Here is a 21,791-nt window from a genome sequence, read left to right on the forward strand (position 1 = left end):
TAAATGAGCAAAACTTGGCCACAAAATATTTAATATTCAATTATTTTAATGATCACAATTAAAGTTTAAATTTTATTAAATTGAACAAGCACAAAATTCAGCATTCAATCAAATATTCAAAAGGACTTAATAATAATGTTATTTCTCTCTATAGGCTCTCTATAGGTTTACTACGAATATGGCGATCGTCAACTTCATCTTTGCCAGACACTGACAGAAAACACTATTTTATAAATAAAAATCAGTGCACGCGTCCCCAGATTTACAAATGCACATCTTGCTTGTTGCACGCACATTATGTCGAAATAACGAGATATTATGTTGAAATAACATTATTATTAAGTCTTTTTGAATATTTGATTGAATGCTGAATTTTGCGCTTGTTCAATTTAATAAAATTAGGCCTATATATTGTTACAGTTCTGTGTTCCTGAGTTCTGTTTTTGTTTCAGTTTCGGTGTTCCGTTTCCCCCTGTCTTCTGTGTATTTTGGTCTAGTCCTGTTTTCCCCGGTCTGTGTAATTGATTCCTCGTTAGTCTCGTCAGCTGTGTCTTGTTTCCCTGATCTGTTCTCCTGTGTATTTAAGCCCTGTGTGTTTCAGTCTTCAGTGTCGGTTCTCGTTTATGTAACGTTAATGTATAGTGTGTGTTCTGCCCGTTGTTCCTGTGTTTTGAGATCTTTTGAATTAAACTCCTTGTATTGAAGAGCTCTGTCGTCTTCACCTTCCTCCTGCACTACACTACCGTAACAGAAGAACCGACCCAAAATATAACGACGATCATGGATCCAGCAGTGAAGATCCTCCTACTTGCCCAGGAGGATCAGTCCCTCGAGGCCCACACACAGAGGTATCTGGACTTACAACCTCATGTTCATTATGATGACATCAGCCTCTGTGTGTTCTTCCGGGCAGGTCTCAACGCTGAGACCGAAGCACGCCTGCCCGGAGATGGGCCTCGAGGGAACTTTATGGAGTTTGTGGACTGGGTACTATGGCACAATGGGTGTCCCTTCACCGTGTGCCCGCCAGAGCCAGAGCCCGTCGCCTGCCCGCCAGAGCCAGAGCCCGTCGCCTGCCCGCCAGAGCCAGAGCCCGTCGCCTGCCCGCCAGAGCCAGAGCCCGTCGCCTGCCCGCCAGAGCCAGAGCCCGTCGCCTGCCCGCCAGAGCCAGAGCCCGTCGCCTGCCCGCCAGAGCCAGAGCCCGTCGCCTGCCCGCCAGAGCCAGAGCCCGTCGCCTGCCCGCCAGAGCCAGAGCCCGTCGCCTGCCAGCCAGAGCCTGTCGCCTGCCTGCAGGAGTCTATGAACGTCGAGACAGAGCCTTCATCTCCGCTGGTCCCGTCCAGCATAGTGCTTCCATCTCCGCTGGTCCCGTCCAGCATAGTGACTTCCTCTCCGCTGGTCCCGTCCAGCATAGTGCATTCTTCTCCGCTGGTCCCGTCCAGCATAGGGCATTCTTCTCCGCTGGTCCCGTCCAGCACAGTGTCTTCATCTCCGCTGGTCCCGTCCAGCACAAAGTCTTCTCCGTTGGTCCCGTCCAGCACAGTGTCTTCATCTCCGCTGGTCCCGTCCAGCACAAAGCCTTCTCCGTTGGTCCCGTCCAGCACAGATCCTTCACCGCTGGTCCCGTCCAGCATAGAGACTTCTTCACCGCTGGTCCCGTCCAGCACAAAGCCTTCACCGCTGGTCCCGTCCAGCACAGGTCCTTCACCGCTGGTCCCGTCCAGCATAGAGACTTCTTCGCCGCTGTTACTGCACAGCTCCGAGCCCTCTTCGCCGCTGTTCCTGCACAGCTCCGAGCCCTCTTCGCCGCTGTTACTGCACAGCTCCGAGCCCTCTTCGCCGCTGTTACTGCACAGTTCCGAGCCCTCTTCGCCGCTGTTCCTGCACAGCTCCGAGCCCTCTTCGCCGCTGTTACTGCGCAGCTCCGAGCCCTCTTCGCCGCTGTTCCTGCACAGCTCAGAGCCCTCATCGTTGCCCTGCACCGAGCCCTCTTTGACACCCGGGACTTTGCCCAAGTATTTTTTGGGGGGGGGCCATATACCTCTGTCCTGGCATTCTGAAAAAGATTCCCCGCCATGGCCGCCCGAGGGGGTTTCCCCGCCATGGCCGCCCGAAGGGGTTTCCCCGCCGTGGTCACACCCACAGCCTGCTCCGCCATGTCCACGCCCACAGCCTGCTCCACGCCCACAGCCTGCTCCACGCCCACAGCCTGCTCCACGCCCACAGCCTGCTCCACGCCCACAGCCTGCTCCACGCCCACAGCCTGCTCCACGCCCATAGCCTGCTCCACGCCCACAGCCTGCTCCACGCCCACAGTCTGCTCCACGCCCACAGCCTGCTCCGCCCTGGAGGCTTCCCACTGTGTCTCCCTTGCCTGGTCTCCCCTGTCAGCCTCCAGGGCGCCCACCCTCCCACCCCTTTGGATGTTTATTAGGCGCGAGGACGCGCCTACCGGGAGGGGGGTGTAATGTTACAGTTCTGTGTTCCTGAGTTCTGTTTTTGTTTCAGTTTCGGTGTTCCGTTTCCCCCTGTCTTCTGTGTATTTTGGTCTAGTCCTGTTTTCCCCGGTCTGTGTAATTGATTCCTCGTTAGTCTCGTCAGCTGTGTCTTGTTTCCCTGATCTGTTCTCCTGTGTATTTAAGCCCTGTGTGTTTCAGTCTTCAGTGTCGGTTCTCGTTTATGTAACGTTAATGTATAGTGTGTGTTCTGCCCGTTGTTCCTGTGTTTTGAGATCTTTTGAATTAAACTCCTTGTATTGAAGAGCTCTGTCGTCTTCACCTTCCTCCTGCACTACACTACCGTAACATATATAGCCTATATATATAGCCTACTATTAATAAATGAGCAAAACTTGGCCACAAAATATTTAATATTCAATTATTTTAATGATCACAATTAAAGTTTTAATTTTATTAAAACGCGTGCACTGATTTTTATTTATAAAATAGTGTTTTCTGTCAGTGTCTGTGCATGGCAAAGATGTTGACGATCGCCATATTCGTAGTAAACGCTAGCCTGGTAATACCAAACTCTGCTACTTCGCTTTGCTTCGTAGACAGAGTCTGGAATGGCATAATAGAGAAGTGTTTTCTCTCTCGCGGGGGGCGCTTGTCTGAAGTTTAAAATCATTGGTTACCCGTAAGCCAATCACATAACGTTTAGTTATGGCGTGTGTTATGCGCATGCTCAGCCGCATCTAACTTCCACTGTAAACACATGTATGATGCGAAAACAAAACCATAGAGCGAAATACCGGAGTGAACATGGCTGTGCGCGACTTTTGCAGATTATGTGAAGTAAAAATCAACACATCCACGGTACAATCAGCGTCTACGTCACGGCTCTCAGCCCGCCCTCTGTTCGTTGATTGGCCCGGCTGTTTTCAGGCCGGAGGCAAACGGAAAGCTATTACGCTGTATCAGACTGACTACAGAAGCGAAATGAAATTGAGCGGAAGTAAGAAGTCTGACGTAGTCAGGCTAAGTAAACGCGCCTATAGAGAGAAATGCACATAATGGATTACATAAGAGAGTAGCCTATTTCTTTTTGTTTTGAATTATTTCGTTTAAAGACATTTCAAGCTTTGTGTATTTGAGGATGTGATGCGCTCCAGTTAACGTACAATGCAAGTGACCGCTCGGGCGCCTCAATGATTCAATTGTCTATTTTGCATCTTATTTATTCAATCCAGGCAATTGTTTGATGAAAAAAATATTAAAATTAAGATACAATTTATACAAAACGAAATTCACTTTAAAGAAAGGTTTTCTACAAAACAAAACAAAACTTAATGAAGTGGTCAAAATGATGTCTGACTCGCTCCATGTCTCTCTACTCGTGCTGTTCACTTTTCATAATCAACATAGGCAGATGGAAAAAAATAACATAACATTAACTAAATGCGCGTTTTTAATGGCAGTAGGCTATAGTTTAAAACAGTACATTAGGCCTAGACTCTCTATTTGTAAAGATTGCTGCCCATTCATTTAATTCTGAATTTTGTACACACAAGTTGAAAGGCATTTGTTCAAATCAAGTTCACGGATAATTGTGCGTGCATTTATTTACCATTATGATACTAAAATCATAACAAAGTAGGCTATGCTATGTACAAAAAATCAGATGAGCCCAGATTATGAACGCAACGTTTAATTACACGTTAAGAATTTTCCTTCCATATAGTAAACCATTATAAGAACGTTTAATTTAATTTAAAAACATCCACATGCCGAGAATCAAGAGCACCATCCCCTGTGTCGTGCGTTTGAAATGTGGCGCGTTTACGATGATGTCATGGCAGTAGAGGCGGCAACTATAACGATCAGTCCCACCCAGTTTGAAGCGGTACTAACTGCAATGGAAAAGCAACCGAGGTAAAGCGAACCGAACCGTGCCGTACCGAGTCGAGTCGTACCACGCAGTGGAAAAGCGAAGCGAGCCGAACCGTTCCGCGCCGAGTCGAACCGTACCGAGCCACAGACGTCCCCTCGATGGTGCAGCGAAGCGGAATGACCGGCCCGGATGTGGGTGGCATAGCGGCCCAGTGTGGGGGCACGGTCATTAGTCGCGTCCTGACAGAGGAGACCAGGGAAGGACCAGTGTTCCGCGGGGGTCTGCTCTGCCAGGGGTCTGGCGACAGAGGGGGACGAGAGTGGTGATGCCCGTGGGCAGCGCACACTGTCATCCGATAACTCTGTGACAGAGGGGGACGATAGTGGCGGGACCCGTGGGCGGCGTGCACTATCGTCCGAGAACTCTGTGTGCTCAGGGATGGGGGTGTCAGTTCTTTCTTTAACCACATTAGGGTAGTGGAAAACAAAAGATTCTCCCCCGGCCCTCCACCGGGGGAAGGAGTGGTCCTGCTACCACCTCCTGCGAAAAACTGACAGCCATCCCTGAGCGGCCCGTCTCAGGAGCGCCGCTTAGCCTGGCACTTAGCGGGGCGCGGGGTGTGGGGCTGGAGAGGGCGGGGCGCCCGAGGGCGAGAGCACAGCTGAATCCTCACTTCCCGAGGACTCATACCCACCTTGTGATGCTGCGATGGACATGGCATCATCATCTGGAGTGCTGAAAGAGATGCGGGGCGCCTCCGAGGAGGGACCACCGCGTTCAGTCTGAGTGCTCATTGGTTGCAACACTGGAGAGGGGGGTGTGGGCCGAGGACGTATCGTCGGTGTATCCGTCCACACCGTAACCCTCAGGTCACCCTGGCCACCAGCTGAAGTACGACCTCCAGAGGAGACCGTAGATCGGGGTGTGGATGAGGGGACTCTCCCTCGAGAGAGGTCATTAAGTCTCGACCGTAATGTTGCGATGGTCATGTTCCCACAGTTGAGAACATGACTCATCCACAAACGCTGCCTTAGCATGATCAACGCCCAAACACGCAAGACAGCGTGCAAGCTCTTTTTGTGAGAGGAAAACTCTGCGGATGTTGAAGCGGACAGGGAGAACACACTCACTGGCAGATCACTGCACAGATCAGCAGGCAATGTGAACTCGCTGAAATTGCCGTCACACCAACACCGGAGAGTCGCTCGTCTCGAAGAGGTGATGAGAGAAAGAGAAAACTCAGGAATGGCTTGTGGAGTGAAAAGATGCTCTTGGCTCCGAAGAGAAAACATACTGCGCTATGCCAACGTACTTCCTTATATACCCACGAGGTAGGGCGGAGTTACGCATGCAAAATCCGCAGACCCAAGGCATTTCCATTGCCATTGGCTCGTTTTCTAAATCTCGAAGGTGATAGGCTTTCTATGCGAAACCCCATTTCGTCGTCACTGACGTAACTCGTAGTGACCACGAAAGGCAACTTATATTATGTACAAGAGAAATCGACTACACTGTCAAACATCCAAAGTGACAGTTCAGCCAAATATAGGAAAATCTGACAATTATTACACTGTGAACATGGAGCTGATTGACTTTCTATTTTACTTGCATATAAATGCATATTATTTCTTTGCTTGTGAAACAGCATAATTTCACTCTCACACGTTTCTCAGCTTCACAACACAAAAATGTTTAATTTCTCTTTAAGTCTTTCTTCTAATTTGTAGATCTAGTGGCACTGATGAGTGTTTCTGTAAAAACCTTTCTAGAGTCTGAAAACAGTGACAATAATAACAATTAACTCATATTAACTCTTACTAACTGCATACTATTGAACATCTACTGAAGACTAACAAGTGAAAATCTACTTAGTGCATCTTGACAGCAAACTGTACAAAACTAACAAACAGAAATGATACAGCAAACACCAAGCATTAAACCGAGTGAGTGAACAAACAGACTGACCCATTTCTCTTTCAGAAACAGCACTAACTGCACACTTCCTCTCTCAAGCTCATCTTTAACTCATATATCATGAACTAAAGCTGGATTTGAAGCTCTGAGAACATGAAAAGAAAAAGAAAAAAACACCAGGAACACAATCCTATTCATAAGTGCAATTATTTTCAGAGGAAATAATACTCACAGAGCAGAAGAGGGAGTTGACCATACAGCTCCATACTGACTGAATAATGACAGACGGTTAAAGACAGACTGAGTTAAAGCCTCAAGACTTCCTGATACATCGTCAGATCTTTAGGAACATAATGAGAGATTAAAGAAGACATACAAATGTACCTCATGTGTTACAGAAAACCTTTTTAAGAAGTTGATAATCCTGTAACACATTTTCAAAAATGTCATGCAAGTTTCCTACTGAAATATTGTCAGGACTCATTCAATATCAAAGTGAACAGCAGAAAATTGGCATTATGAGAAGTAATGTTCTTGTGTTTAATGGAAAAGGAATTATAACTTTGATGGATCTTTATTGTAATAATGGTATTCAATGTATTTATAACTTTATAAGTTAAGAAGCAGAAACTGGTGAACAGCTGCTGTTCCTCCCACACTGGTTAATGCCACTGATCTGAAAGAGAAGAAACTATGAGCCCATCTCGATCTATTTCTAATCTATCAGGCCTTTAACAATAAATGTGTCGTGTTTGGCACCAATATATTTGTACCTGTGAAAAGTTTAATATTCATACACCAACACAAGGGATGTAACAATATTTGTGCCTGTTCCTCTTAATTTAGTGAATTCAGCTACTGTACGATTCAAATAACAATTTTGTTTGTACTTTTGAGAAAGTAACATTTGGAAAAAAAGTTTTAGCGTGACCTTTGGCAAGCATTGAAATGACTGCTGAGGGCAAGAAAGGAATTACATTTTTTGCTATCTTTTTGCCTTATTGTCATTTGCATAGTTTTCACGAGGTGGAAAACTGAACACTGATATTTGTGAGGCAAGCTATGAATGCAAACAACAACAACAAGCACATAAATGGAAAAAACAAAAGTACAATACAAGATTACAGTAGTGCATGTGCAACTGTCACAGGGTGACTAGGGGAGAGTGGGGTGATTTGTGCCAGGGGGGGAAGTAGTTCCACCCTTGTTTCTGGAAAACCATAGAAGAAATTGGTCATGTGACCACATCATTTTGAAAAGCAATCACTTTTACTCATCCTCCAAAGAAGAGAGACACATGGCATGAGAGTTAAGCACATTTTAGTGCAAAAAACTGTTTTTTCCCTTTCAAAGTAAAATTTCTATGATTAACACTAGAACTACCAGAATTCCATAACTACTAGAACGACCATAGCGGTCATTCTGACCGTTCATACTTTGACGTTCATATGGCCGTACTGAACGTCATTTTCGTCATGTAATATCTATTGTACATGTTAACCTTCTCTTTTCCAATGAAGCTTTTAATTCCTGTCTTCATAGCCCTTAAAACAAGCACAAAAGAAAGATTGCCCCGACAGGTGCTGCCTCTATTTGAGGAACATTTTGCATCAAAATAATTTAAAAAAATTCACCGCACTCACCACAGACACGCACAAAAGTTAGGAAACGTCAAAGCTTCATACAGTTAGTACAGCCCTGTTTGTAAATAAGTTCAATAATCAATACAAAATCTAAAAATAAATGGATCTACAATGATATAGGTAGCCTAATGATAAACAGGACACACAATTTTAATTCAAATGAATGTGAAAATGTGCACACACAAACAGGCTAAGAAAAAAACATGAACATTAGCTAAACAAGAAAACGAACTGCTTCAGAACGATTAGTTTCAGTGAACAAAAAATATGAACGAACAAAATCAGGTTAACTGCCCATTTGAACGGCGCAAACATACCGCATCATTGACGCTTACGCACATTCCACACAGGTAAACACTTTCGCGTGCAGCTCCCACACACGTTGTGACATTTGATACATCTCCTTGGTTTTATTTTGTTTGCAGTTCCTCCAGTTGTATGGCTTTTGATTCCATGTGGTCGGAGTGAAGTTCGCTCGCCAGTCGTATGATGAAGTCCCTCTGCGAAACTTGCAATGTAGAGGACTTACGATAGCCTATAACGCGTGCGGTCAAAATGACCGTTATGGTAGTTCTAGGTAGAAATAGTCAGAACTGTTGTGTGTTTTATAATAAAATAACAGTGTCAGAATAAAATATACACATATTTAGGAAAAGTCAGAGTCCTTCAGCCACATTTATTTTATTTTAACAAAGTTATTACATTGTAAAATTTAAAAACGGTCAAAATGACCGCCTTGGGAGTTCTAGTGTTAAGGTTTTTTGATTGTAGTGTCTGAACAATTATAGACAAGTTTGAAAACATTTCACACATGTTTTAGTGCTTTAGTAGGCTACACAATGAGTCTATACAGTTAGCATGATGTTAGCTCTTAACTGCTGGATCATGCTAGTTTTTCAAACTTGTGGGTCTGGGGTGATTTGTGCCAAAGGGCCTGGGTTAAGTTGTGCCAGATCCAGACCACCTAGACCTACATACTCACAGGGGATAATCTTGAGAAGTGAGGAGATGGGCATGCCTCATCATTGTTTGACTTAGGCCTGTCTGCTATTTGTTTAATTTAGCTAACACTGATTTCAGTTTTGAGTTTGCACTATGTTATTAAAGAGAAGTTTTATTCCGTTTTTAAGTGGCCTATGTCACAATAGGATGTTTAGAAATTAGCCTAGTCACTTTATTCTTATATGTTACATAATTGACAGACAGCGCTATGTCAACAGGCATCTATTGCCAAAGCCTTTTTGCCTGAAATGATTCACAAATATCATATATTGTGTTGCTATGGTGCTCTAAATGGTTGCTAGGGCGTAGCTTGATAGCTTCACAATGATCCTGAGAAACTGTTTGGTCGTCTGAGTAAAATGAGCCCGCCCCCTTGTCTCTATGACACTGTGATCCAGAGTTATGTTCAATACAAAATCCCTATGCAATTGACCATAGTAGGAAAAACGCATGCTATGGTATTCCAGGGTGACAATATCTAAATAAACCTTAAATGAGTCATTTTGTATTGAATTTATCTTGCTTTCATATAACATTACGGTTCATAACATTAAAATGTTCTGTTTTACTTCAGAAATCACTGGCACAATTTACCCCCAATGTATTCCCCCAAAGGCACAACTTCCCCCGCACCAGGGGCAAGTTGTGCCATGAGACCACTTTTTTCCCAAGAGCTATATTTCTGAAACAATTTATTTCAGATCCAAAGTTATTGTTCTCAGGGATGCACCACATCCTGAAATATATGTACATCCTTAAGTTGAAGGCATTACTGCCATGGCCTCACTTTAAAGTCACTTTGAGTAAAAACTGGCACAACTCACCCCACTCTCCCCTAATGAGAAATGAGCGGCAGGTGTTGAAGGGGAGGAGTTAGAGCAATGATTGGAAGCATGCTCCCCAAACTGGATTATAAAAGGACATTCTCAGGAGAGGAAAGAGGCAGAGAGTGGGAGGGAGGCGAAGAAGCAAGATGGAGCTCTAACTGAGTGTTGATGATGGGGAGAAGTGCTTTTGTCATAGAGGAGAATGTGAACTAGAAGAAGTTAAGTGCCTTGCCTACATTTAATGGTGATGTCTATCATTATCAGTTCTTGTTGGGGTGCATCAAGCCGGTGATTTGAGATGTGAAACTAACCCCAATACTGTCTGATTTCTCGAAGCTAGTGGTGTCTGTGGTACGCTTATTTCCCACACAGTTTGGAGATCTCAAAGTCAACTGTACGAAGGATCCCGGGGAAGATACGAGTGGAGGGTTAACTCACTGTGAGAGGATTTGCTGTGTGTTTGCTTACCACTGATGTCCAGAGATCCAGTCACCTCCCCGCCATTCTGGTTTATCCGAAGAGGATTTGCTGTGTGTTCGCTTACCACTGCTGTCCAGAGATCCAGTCACCTCCCCACCATTTTGGTTTATCCGAAGAGGATTTGCTGTGTGTTAGCTTACCACTGCTGTCCAGAGATTCAGTCACCTCCCTGCTATTCTGGTTTATCCGAAGTGGATTTGCTGTGTGAATACTTACTACTGCCTGTCTCGAAGAGGAGTTACTGTGTGACGATCTACTCCAATCCGTTTCGAGGAAAAGTCCCGGTGCAGAGAGTCCTTTGCTGCTGGCCTAGAGAGAAAAGAAGAGAGTACGTTAGTGACTCCCGGAGGCTTGGCTCTGAGTTTAATTGCTTTTAATGTTCAATAAAACAAACTCGTTTGTTTTAATCTTGTTGTCCTGACTCGTGGTGTCCTCTGGTGTAGCTCCTCGAGGTGGTACTTTTACTAAAGGTGGTCTGGTGCATACCCCTACCTGTGACACAACCTAGTTGAATTGCTGTAAAAAATTACAGCATTATTTTACAGCAGCTGGCTGTTTTCTAATAATACAGCAAATTGCTGTACGGTCGTGTGGTGGTTTGATTTAAAATACAGAATTGTCTTGCAGTTCAATTCAAATTTATTTGTATAGCGCTTTTCACAATGCATATTGTTTCAAAGCAGCTTTACAGAAAGTGCATTTCAGAAATGTACATAGAAAAATACAGTTAGTTAATCATGTATTAATTTAGGGCATAAACATATCGCCAGCGTCGAGTCGTCTCTTCACAGGCGTCGAGCCGTTTCTGCACGGGTGTTGGGGCATCTGTAGTTTCCATGGGAGGCTGGATACAAACTAGAGCTGACGATCTGTATTTACCTCGGGACTAGCGTCCCGAGATAACAACAGAAAAGCAGATGGGAAATAATTAGCGTAGCTGCTGCTCATAATATTAATGCATTCAATCTGATTCAACTGTAGTATAAAAGGTAAGTATTATGTGAATGCTTGGCTAAAGAGATGCGTCTTTAATCTAGTTTTAAACTGGGACAGCGAGTCTGAGCCTCGAACAATATCAGGAAGGCCATTCCAGAGTTTAGGAGCTAAATGTGCACATGCTCTCCCTCCTTTAGTGGACTTAGATATCCTAGGAATGACTAGAAGCCTCGAATTTAGTGATCTTAAAGAGCGCGATGGATTGTAGGGCGATAGAAGTTCCGTTAAATACCCAGGAGCTAAACCATTTAGGGCTTTATAGGTCATTAGTAATACTTTGTAATTGATACAGAACTTTATAGGTAACCAATGTAGAGATGATAGAATTGGTGTTATATGATCATATTTTCTTGACCTAGTAAGAACTCTAGCAGCTGCATTTTGGATTAACTGTAGCTTGTTTATTGAGGATGCAGGACAACCAGCTAATAAAGCATTACAGTAAACTAGTCTCGAGGTCATGAATGCATGAACTAACTTTTCTGCATCAGAAACAGATAGCATGTTACGTAGCTTAGCAATGTCTCTAAGGTGGAAAAAGGCTGTTCTTGTAACATATGAAATATGATTTTCGAAAGACAAGTTGCGATCTAGTATAACACCCAGGTATTTTACTGTAGTGGATAAAGTAACAGGACATCCTTCTAAATTAAAGTTGTATTGTAAGAGGTTTTGTGGGCAGTTTTTTTGACCAATAAGTAATACCTCTGTTTTATCTGAATTTAATAGCAGAAAATTACACGTCATCCAGTATTTTATATCTTTAACACACTCTGTCAATTTAGATAATTTATTGTTTTCATCTGGTCGTGATGAAATATATAATTGAGTGTCATCAGCATAACAGTTGAAATTAATTCCATGTTTTCTTATAATATTACCAAGTGGCAGCATATATATTGAGAATAGCAGAGGGCCTAACACAGATCCCTGCGGCACTCCATAGTTTACTGACGTTATCTTCGATTTTTCCCCATTTAAACAGACAAAATGGTAGCGGTCTGATAAGTACGATCTAAACCAGTTTAATGCCTGTCCCTGAACACCAGTGTAATTTTGTAGTCTATCTAAGAGTATTTTGTGATCTATAGTGTCGAACGCAGCACTAAGATCGAGTAAAACTAGTATTGAGATACAGCCTTGGTCAGAAGCTAGAAGTAAATCATTTGTAATTTTAACGAGCGCAGTTTCTGTGCTATGATGCGGTCTGAATCCTGACTGAAATTTTTCATAGATATAATTTTCTTGCAAGAAAGAGCACAATTGAGCGGACACAACTTTTTCTAGTATTTTAGACATAAATGGAAGATTTGAAATGGGTCTGTAATTTGCTAGGTTATTATGATGTAATTGTGGTTTCTTAATAAGAGGTTTTATAACTGCCAACTTAAATATTCTTGGAACATGACCTAAAGATAAAGAAGAGTTAATATTGAGAAGAGGCTCTTCCACTACAGGTAACACTTCTTTCAGTAGTTTAGTGGGTATTGGATCTAATAAACATGTTGTTGGTTTAGATGCAATGATACTTTTATTTAGCTCTTCCTGTCCTATAGTTGTAAAGCGCTGTAGTTTTTCTTGAGGGGCGATAATTGAGGCTGAATCATAAGACGACACCATTAAAGATTGTACATTTACAATTGTGTTTCTGATGCTTTCTATTTTCTCAGTGAAGAAATTCATAAAATCATTACTACTACACTGTAACGGAAAATTTTGCTCAGGTGACGTCTGTTTATTTGTTAGTCTAGCCACGGTGTTAAATAATTTTTCCTAGATCCTACAGTAGATTTAATGTTTGACCTCACTAAATGAGGAATAGACACAGTTTCAATATAATGTTCTACATTGGTACTTATATCAATTAAGTTTGGACAGCAAAGAGCGGCAAATGGACAGCAAAGTCCATTTGGACTTTGACTTACTAGTCATATGGTGTGCAACGCTTTGGAGATGTTGTCCGACAGAAGAGCCGCTCCGATTCTGCTGGGGTGCAGGCCATCAGCACGGAAGAGCCTAGGTCGCTCCCAGAACAGATTCCAATTATTTACAAAGAGCAGTCTCTGTTTATTACACCATGACATTAACCATTCATTTAGAGCAAATAATCTACTGAACCTTTCATGCCCTAGTCGGTACGTGGGAAGTGGTCCAGACACGATGATCGTTGTTTCAGGCGATGTGCTGCGTACCATCTCGATCAGGCTCCTGTAGTCCTTCTTCAGAACCTCCGTCTGCCGCAGCCTGATGTCGTTCGTTCCCGCGTGCAGCACGACAGCTCCGACGCGCTCGTCACCGTTCAGGATCTCGGGGACCTGTGCAGCTACATCGAGAACACGAGCACCAGGAAAGCAGTGAGTGCGCACCTTACCTTTACCTGAGGTAGCGCGGACATGCCGTACGATGGAACTGCCGATGATCACAGCGTCGCGTTCCGTCTCGCGTAGAGGGGAGAAGCGGTTCCGGGTGGAGATCTCGAAGGCCGGGAGCTTTTGCACACAGCAAACACAATAACGCACCTCCCAATATGGTTACAGGACAGACTTAACTCTGCTGATTGCAAAAGCTCAAAAGGTGGTCTCTGAAGTGCCGAAAGGACCAGAGACAAATCCCAAGAGGCTATCGAGAGTGGGCGAGGCAGATTTAGTCTCCTCGCCCCCCTCAGGAATCTGACAATCAGGTCATGCTTTCCCAGCGATTCACCCTCAGCTGCATTGTGATGTGCGGCGATAGCGGCAACATACACTTTAAGGGTGGAGGGAGACAGCCTTCGCTCCAATCCTTCTTGCAGTAGGGAAAGCACAGCTCTGATCGAACAAGTTCGGGGATTCTCCTGGTGAGAAGAACACCACTCAAACCACTTAAACGCATAGAGGCGCCTTGTAGAGGGGGCTCTAGTGGAAGTGATGGTGTCAACTACCGCCTGGGGTAGGTCACCTAGAACCTGTAGGTTGGGCCAATATGGCGCAACTAGCAAGACCTGCTCCTCATCCTCCCTGATTTTGCACAGTGTCTGTGCAAGAAGGCTCACTGGGGAAACACATACTTGTGTAGGCATACTTGCATAGGCCCCGGGGCCAGCTGTGTGCCAGAGCATAGGTCACCTAGAACCTGTAAGTTGGGCCAATATGGCGCAACTAGCAAGACCTGCTCTTCGTCCTCCCTGATTTTGCACAATGTCTGTGCGAGAAGGCTCACTGGGGAAACACATACTTGCGTAGGCCCCTGGGCCAGCTGTGTGCCAGAGCATAGGTCACCTAGAACCTGTAGGTTGGGCCAATATGGTGCAACTAGCTAGACCTGCTCCTCGTCCTCCCTGACTCCCTGGCACAATGTCTGTGTGAGAAGGCTCACTGGGGAAACACATACTTGCTGCCGTGAGAGCTCGTCGGCTGCACGGTTGAGCAGGCCCGGAATATGAATGGTTCGAAGCGACCTCAGATTCTTCTGACTCCAAAGGAGGAGATGGCGGGCGAGTTGTGACATGCGGCAGGAGCGTAGATGGTTGATGTACACAACAGCCGCAATGCTGTCCGTATGGACCAGTACATGCTTGCCTAGTAGCGGCGTTTTGAAGCGGCCCAGCGCAAGGTGTACTGCTAACAACTCGAGGCAGTTGATGTGCCAATGTAGTTGAGGCCCCGTCCACCTGAAGCTGCATGCCCGTTGTACGTGGCCCCCCAGCCGGTGGTAGAGGCATCAGTGGTGACCACAACCTGCCTGGACACTGGTTCGACCACATGCTGAGATTTTGGCGACAGTGCAGGGTGATAGAAATCAGGCACGAGCCGCACTGCCACGCCCATCTCGGGACTCAACTGTGGAGCCAGTGTAGAAGCGGCCTCATATGAGACAATCCGAGCGGCGTCACGCAGCTGCAGATGCTGTATCAGTGACCATATCATATGTCGCTGTCCTTCATCTGAGCGAGCTCACGAAGTCCAACACTTGACTGGCCACTGGCCTCTGTGAGGCGTGCTGTCATGTTGATCGAGTCCACCTCCATACCGAGAAAAGAGATCCTCTGCCCGGGGATGAGTTTGCTCTTTTCTAGAAATAATGCTGAGATTCACACCTGAAGAGACAAAGACCCACCCTTGGGAATATCAATGTGGAAGGTGACAGAGGGAACTATAGAGAATGAATGTGAGTAGACTTAATGATTGAATGTATTGTTTTGGCTTATTCACAAAATCAAGTTTAAGTTAAAAAAGTAATCTTACTATACATTTGCTTTACACAAAGACTGCTTTACATTTGCTTTACACAAAGACTTCACTTAAAAACTTTAGACCTACACTACCGGTTTTGATCTGTACGTTTTTTTTGTTTTTTTTTAAGATGTCTCTTCTGCTCACCAAGGCTGCATTTATTTGATCCAAATTAAAGCAAAAACTGTGTATTTTTACAATTTAAAATAAATGTTTTCTATTTAAATATATTTTAAAATGAAATTTATTCCTGTGATCAAAATGTTCAGCATCATTACTCCAGTCTACAGTGTCACATCCTTCAGAAATCATTCTAATATGATTTGTTGCTCAAGAAACATTTTTGATTATTATGTTGAAAACAGTTCAGGATTCAGGCTTCTTTGATGATGAAAGTTCAAAAGAACAATGTTTAAAAGAACATTTATCTGAAATAGAAAGATCTTTACTGTTACTTTTGATCAATATAAGGCATCCTCGTTGAATGAAAGTATTAATTTCCTTCACAAAAACAACAACTGCAACAAAAAACTAAACTCTTACTAAGCCCAAACTTTTGAACGGTAATGAATAATGTTACAACAGATTTCTATTTCAGAAAAATGCTGTTCTTTTAAAATTTCTATTCATCAAAGAATCCTGAAAAAAATTGTACACAACTGTTTTCAACATTCATAATAATAATAAATGTTTCTTGAGAAATGTGAAATGTGAATGTGAAACTGAAGACTGGAGTAATAATTAACATCACAGTAAAAATATATCCAAATAGAAGTCTGGAAATAATCCAACGAACATAAATAAAAACGTACTCATCCAAAATTGTATCCACGGTTGGATCAAGTCGCCATTTAAAATGCATACGTTCATTGTCGGAGTCCCGCTCTTCTTCTGAGGAAAATGCGATCTCTTCGTCACTATCCAGGACGAGCTGAAGAGCTTCCTCACCTGTGTAGCGTGCCATCTTCCAAACGCGCAGGAAAGTGAATGAAACTTATGATGAAACTAATGATTTTTAAGGCATTGTTGGGGGCGTTTACCATTTCGCATAGATCTCCTCAACACATTATCTTATGAATAGCGCGCCCTGCTCGTGGGTGTGACCCCATTAACGATAATTAGCTAAGCCAGGAGAAACTGTACATCTCTTTAGTTTCATACAGATTACATTGCAGGAGAATATTTGTTTTAAATGTGAATCGTTTTATTTAAATGTAGACATTTCAAGCTTTCTTTAGACGTACATTTCATGTTTGTGTGATAAGTATTCGCTGAGTTTCCGTTCATTATCCAGACGTCTTTCAGAAAGTTTCTTTCGGCTGAAATCGCACCGTTTATTTTCTTTATTTTACAAAAACACAAGGATTTGTTGTTATTGTGAGTGTACACAAAAGAAGACACTTTATAGTTTATAAAGATGTATAAAGACTCAGAGGGTTAATAGCCCCGTTTTGGCAGGCCAGAGTATGGTTCTCGGACCTAGAGTCTCTCATCTCACCTTTTCTCTCAGGTGAGTGGGTTAATCCTTCACCCCCGCCCAGAATTGTGGAAACTTTGGGCTTGGCCTCTGAGGGGGGCCAGCTCAAAAGTTCAGGTCTCTCAACCGAGGTTGTTGAGACCATCCTCCATTCCAGAGCTCCCTCCACGAGGAAACTCTATGCCTTGAAGTAGATATTTTTTTCACTTCCTGGTGCGGAGAGCACCAGCCGGACCCAGTTATCTGCCCAGTGGGTGCAGTGCTGGAGTTCCTGCTGGGGCGTTTCTCCGCAGGTCTACCCCCCTCCACACTAAAGGTGTACATGGCGGCCTCTTCTGTGTGTGTATCCTTGGGGAGACACCCTCTAGTAACGTTTCCTTCGTGGCACTGTGAGGCGTCAGACCAAGAGACTAGGAGTATGGCTGCTTCTAAAACATTATCGTCAGGAGTTTCCCTCAAATGTGTTTGTGATGCGTTGGGAAATTGCCTCGCAGCACACATTAGTGAGGTTTATGACCTCGGCTCCACTCCAGGGGCGCAGATGCTTTCGTCTTAGTGTGCGCAGAGATTTCACACAGACAGGCACTTGTTACTATGACGTCGTGGGTATAGTGTTCCCACAGCATCTCGACGCAGCTCGAGTTCCCTTAAAGGGGTGGTTGATTATGATTTCACTTTTCTAACTTTAGTTAGTGTGTAATGTTGCTGTTTGAGCATAAACAACATCTGCAAAGTTACAATACTCAAAGTTCAAAGCAAAGGAAGATATTTGCTTTTAAAGAAAAGGACTACAACAAACAGCTGGTTGGGACTACACGACATTTCTCCCGGGTTAGTGACATCACTAACCCTAGAATTTACATAAACCCCGCCCCCGGGAACACGCAGTCCATGTTGAGAAGAGGAAAAGTTGTTGTATAAGAGTACATTTGTGAGTCAGCTCAAACTTTAGCATCCATCTTTTCACATGCAATAGAAAGTCACTCTGTGTGTATCTCACAACAGTTCCTATATGAGCGATTTATAGATTTATCATGACAGAATATCTTAATTAAAGATACTGTAGTTAACTCCACATCAGCAACATAAATTCATCAACTAACCATTCAGAGACGTCCTGTTGCATTCTACATGTTGTCACTTCTTCTTGAGTCTCTCCATCTATGTCTGACTCCGTTTTAACATTAAAGGCAGAACAGTTTCTGTCATTTTAGTGTGTCTGTGTGAGGTAATAGCAGCTGCTAACACACACAAGCTTTTGAAACCCCGCCCTCTGCAGCAGCTCATTTGCATTTAAAGGGCCAGGCACAAATGGTGCGTTTTTGCTATATAAAAATATCTGTGGGGTATTTTGCGCTAAAACTTCACACACACACTCTGGGGACATCATAGATATATTTTACATCTTGTGAAAAGGGCATTTTACCACCCCTTTAAAAGGGAACGTCTCGGGTTCTGACTGTAACCCTGGTTCCCTGAAGAAGGAAAGAGACACTTCGTCGCCCTGCCATACTCCCTGCATGCCTGTGAGCGACTTGCCACAGCCTATCAGAAGCTAGTGACTGTTTGTTCCCAGGTATGCTTTATAGTTTCCTGGTTGATGACGTCACATGACAGTGAAGTGTCTCATGTGACGCCTCACATGACACCCCACAGTGTCTCGACACAGCATCTCGTTCCCTCTTCAGGGAACCAAGGTTACATTCGTAACCCTAGTACGGTGTACATTTTAGGACATCCTCAGACCTCAGACATATGAAGACAAGGCATCATGCCTCAGACTAAAAGGCTTCAGTCATTGGACAAAACGGCATCGCGCCTCAGACTGAAAAGCTTCAGGTCTCAGGAAAAACAATGTCAGGTGTCAGGTCTCGTACAATTAAGCATCAGACGAAACAGCCTCAGACAAAAAGGCATCAGACATAAAGGCATCGGACGAAACGGACTCAGACTTAAAGGCATCAGACGAAACGGACTCAGACATAAAGGCATCGGACGAAACGGAGTCAGACATAAATGCATCTGACGAAACGGACTCAGACATAAAGGCATCGGACGAAACGGAGTCAGACTAAAAGGTATCAGACATAAAGGCATCGGCGAAACAGACTCAGGTGGAGTTTGGAGGTTCGCATTGCCCGGCCCCATGTGACGTCACATGTATGCGGTTCATAGCTCGAAAGAACGCTTTACTCCACGATAGTTTGCCAACATACAAACTAGCTATGTTGAAATATGTCATCTAACTTTTTAATAAATATTATTTTCAATAATATGAAATGCATGTTCTCTTCTGCATACAGTGTAATTAGTGTAACATTTAATTAAAGCATATCATATATATATATATATATGATATGCTTTAATTAAATGTTAAAACATGCACTCGCGAAATGCATGTTCTCTGCGTAATTAGTGTAACATTTAATTATAATATAATATAATATAATATAATATAATATAATATAATATAATATACAGTACAGGTCAAAAGTTTGGAAACATTACGATTTTTTACATTACGAAGTCTCTAATGCTTATCAAGGCTGCATTTATCTGATAAAAAAAAAAAAAAAAAACAGTAATATTGTGAAATATTATTACACCTTAAAATAATAGTTTTCTATTTGAATATACTTTAAAAAATAATTTATTCCTGTGATGCAAAGCTGAATTTTCAGCATCATTACTCCAGTTTTCAGTGTCACATGTGACATCCAGTCTATCACATGATCCTTTAGAAATCATTCTAATATTCTATATTATTATGAGTGTTGGAAACAGTTCTGCTGCCTAATATATTTGATGAATAAAAGGTTAAAAAGAACTGCATTTATTCCAAAAAAATATATATAAAAATATAAATCTTCTTTACTATCACTTTTTATCAATTTAACACATCCTTTCTGAATAAAAGTATTGATTTATTTCAAAAAAGAAAGAAAGAAAATGACTGACCCCAAATTACTGACCAGTAGTGTATATACAAAAGATTTATATTTTAAAAAAATGTGCTTTTTCTTTTTTTTTTTACTTTTTATTCATCAAAGTATCCTAAAAAAGTATCACATGTTATGAAAAATATTAAGCAGCAGAACTGTTTCCAACTTTGATAATGAATCATCATATTAGAATGATTTCTAAAGGATCATGTGATAGACTGGAGTAATGATCCTGAAAATTCAGCTTTGCATCACAGAAATAAATGATAATTTATTATAAAGTATAATAAATTGAAAACCAATTATTTTAAATTGTAATATCACAATATTATACTTTTTTTTCCTGTATTTTTGATCAAATAAATGCAGGCTTGATGAGCAGAAGAAACTTCTTTCAAAAACATTAAAAATAGTAATGTTTCCAAACTTTTGACCTGTACTGTGTATAGGTATATATACTTTAATTAAATGTTAAAACATGCACTCGCGAAATGCATGTTCTCTTCTGTATACAATGTAATGAGTGTAACATTTCATTAAAGCATATATATATAAAGTATATATATAAAGTATATATATATATGCTTTAATTAAATGTTACACTAATTACGCTGTATGCAGAAGAGAACATGCATTTCGCAAGTTTTATTTGCACATTTAAAAACTTAGATGCCATATTTCAACTAGCTAGTTTGTATGTTGGCAAACTATCGTGGAGTAAAGCATTCTTTTGAGCTATGAACCGCGTACATGTGACATCACACAAGCCTTTATGTCTGATACCTTTTAGTCTGACTCCGTTTCGTCCGATGCCTTTTAGTCTGACTCCGTTTCGTCTGATGCCTTTATGTCTGACTCCGTTTCGTCTGATGCCTTTATGTCTGACTCCGTTTCGTCTGATGCCTTTATGTCTGAGTCCGTTTCGTCCGATGCCTTTATGTCTGAGTCTGTTTCGTCCGATGCCTTTATGTCTGATGCCTTTTTGTCTGAGGCTGTTTCGTCTGATGCCTAATTGTACGAGACCTGACACCTGACATTGTTTTTCCTGAGACCTGAAGCTTTTCAGTCTGAGGCGCGATGCCGTTTTGTCCAATGACTGAAGCCTTAGTCTGAGGCATGATGCCTTGTCTTCATATGTCTGAGGTCTGAGGATGTCCTAAAATGTACACCGTACCCAAGACGTTTTTGTATGCCATCAAATTGATGCCAACAGAGAAGGAAGGCCATTCCGGAGGGGAAGTACATGTTCAGATTTTGATAAAAAATTTGACATTAGACATAGGGGGATTTACTTGAATCAAATGACTTGATTTACAACATGAATTGTTCACCATAAGACTAGTAATGTGCACTAACAAAGTAATAGGGTCAATTTTCATGCCAACTTAAAGTACAACACAACATAATAAAACAGAACACCAAAAATTAATAATTAGCAGTTCAGTGAGTTCTGTATTTAAGTATTTGCACCTACTAATTTTAAATATTTTTGGATTCACTTAATAAGAACTAACTCATAAAAGTCATTCACTGGGGAATCAGTCTACAGTCTACTCTGGTCGCTGATTTGCTGTGTGTTTTGCACTGTACATTGAACAGCGGCAGAGTCAGTAAAACATGTAACACAAATCTGAGGACACTGACGGTGGGTGGAAGAGGAAGAAGCCTTTACTGTAGAAATAAAAAAATTGCATCAACATTACTGGTACTATGATGTAACAAACCACAGACTAAAGATTACAAAGCTCACACCAGTGGTCTTCAGATCTTTTTATTTAAATAAAAATGTATTGTTTTTCATACACCTTATTAAAGTTCGCACTAGAGTCCATTATGTTAGCCAAATATCATCCATAAAGCAACATCGAATTTCTCATTCAGGTTCAGGTTTAATCTAATTTCATATGTTCTGTTCCTGTGTTCTGTTTGTGTGGGGCTTTACACAACTGGTAACCAGGGGTGGGGAA

General features: G+C 42.5%; 1 protein-coding gene and 1 long non-coding RNA gene across 3 annotated transcripts in view; one reads left to right on the forward strand and one right to left on the reverse strand.

Moving 5' to 3' along the window:
- The window catches only part of LOC311293084 (Fc receptor-like protein 5), a 135,078-nt gene that overhangs the window by 13,195 nt on the left and 100,092 nt on the right, over positions 1-21,791 (reverse strand). The window lies entirely within an intron of this gene.
- Positions 9,832-10,605, forward strand: LOC311293242. 2 transcript variants are annotated; one of them, XR_014627906.1, is made up of 2 exons: positions 9,832-9,962; positions 10,055-10,605. It is a non-coding gene; the product is annotated as an uncharacterized lncRNA (long non-coding RNA). The 2 variants fall into 2 exon arrangements; XR_014627907.1 differs by having other exon boundaries at positions 10,059-10,605.

The sequence above is a fragment of the Rutilus rutilus genome, assembly GCF_951802725.1.
Source record: "Rutilus rutilus genome assembly, chromosome: 1".
In the NCBI taxonomy this organism is placed as follows: domain Eukaryota; kingdom Metazoa; phylum Chordata; class Actinopteri; order Cypriniformes; family Leuciscidae; genus Rutilus; species Rutilus rutilus.